This window comes from Cornus florida, unplaced genomic scaffold (assembly GCF_030987335.1).
Source record: "Cornus florida cultivar Cherokee Brave unplaced genomic scaffold, ASM3098733v1 CherokeeBrave_3.0.0_Hap2_Chr09, whole genome shotgun sequence".
Taxonomy (NCBI): domain Eukaryota; kingdom Viridiplantae; phylum Streptophyta; class Magnoliopsida; order Cornales; family Cornaceae; genus Cornus; species Cornus florida.
This window is the reverse complement of record NW_026775579.1, coordinates 74584843-74586171: the sequence shown is the minus strand read 5'-3', so window position 1 is coordinate 74586171 and position 1329 is coordinate 74584843. Positions and strand designations below refer to the sequence as shown.

The 1329-nt window shown below is 35.7% G+C and overlaps 1 long non-coding RNA gene across 1 annotated transcript; it reads right to left on the bottom strand.

Annotated features, from left to right (window-relative positions):
• Window positions 1–293: 293 nt before the first annotated feature.
• Window positions 294–801, bottom strand: LOC132273353 (uncharacterized). The gene is made up of 2 exons (XR_009470091.1): window positions 730–801; window positions 294–645 (listed from the first exon to the last, which is right to left on the bottom strand). It is a non-coding gene; the product is annotated as an uncharacterized LOC132273353 (long non-coding RNA).
• Window positions 802–1329: the final 528 nt, after the last annotated feature.

Here is a 1329-nt window from a genome sequence, read left to right as displayed (position 1 = left end):
TCCAGAAGCGCTGGTAAAGTCCTTTTACCAGCGCCGCTGGGATAGAGTATTTACCAGCGCTTTCTGCAAAAGTGCTGGTAGAGTCTATTCACCGGCGCTTTTTTGCTAAAGCGCTGGTAAAGGGTATTTTTAATTTTTTTTTCCTCCCTCCCTATGCTAGCGCTTCTTAAAAGAGCGCTAGTAAAGGGTCCTTTTTTTTTTTTTTTTTTTTTTTTTTTTCCTTATAGTTTTTGGAAAAAACATATCAATAGAACTACCAACTACTAAATGTCATCCAATATAACACAAGTTAATATAAAAATACCATCCAAATTATTTTTACATAATACAACCACAAGTTAACCCTGCCAATATGAAAATTACCATCAAAATTGGCTACTAATACAACCACAAGTTAAGCTGGTAAATGTCAACCAAAAAGAAAAAATGTATACTAATACAACCACAAGTTAACCTACCAATATACCATCCAAATTGTCTAAATAAAGCTACTAAATGTCAGACAAAAAGAATTAACAATTTTTGACAAATGTAGTACAAGTTTTTCAAAAAGAACCCATCCAAGGCGAAGGAAATTCAGAAAGCACAGCCACGACCCCATCTTCAACTTCAACAAGTCTTCTTGCCCATTTGATTTGAATTACCCTACATTTTTTATAAATTCATAACGCACACATTATAATAAATGAAAATTTAACATATATATAAGAGAAATTAAAAGTTCATAACCTTAACTGAATTGGCATCACGACTAGATAATGAATTTGGGGATACTCTAGGAGAAGCATTTAACGAATCAGATTCCTTCAAAATAAGAAAACAAAATACATGAAATCTTGGCATAAGTAAACATATATTTAGTAAAGAATAAAATTAATAATAAATATACCTGTCCGCTACAATTTTGTTATTGCATCTGCATTAGCATAGCCACCTGTTGTTGTAAATTTTCCAACTTGTCATCATAGTTGGCTCGTAAATTTTCCAACTTGTTGTCATAGTCGGCTTGCATTTTTGAAATGGTCTCCTGTAACTCTACGCGTGCAGCACGTGCCTCCTCATCAGATTTTTTCGCATTATTAATCAGTTCAGCTTTACTAGGAGAGAGCCCCCAAACATCGCTTGGTGTGCCCGAAGCCAAGCATTCGCACACGACCAGTTCTCTCTTCTCCCTAGGGGTGGCAATATTTGACACGACACGAGATAAGCGGGTTTGGGTTGGGGCTAATCGTATTCATGTCATAATCGTGTCGATACGGATTAACCCGCTAATTAACCGTGTCGTGTTCGTGTTTGACCCTATAAACACGATTATGACACGATTAATCC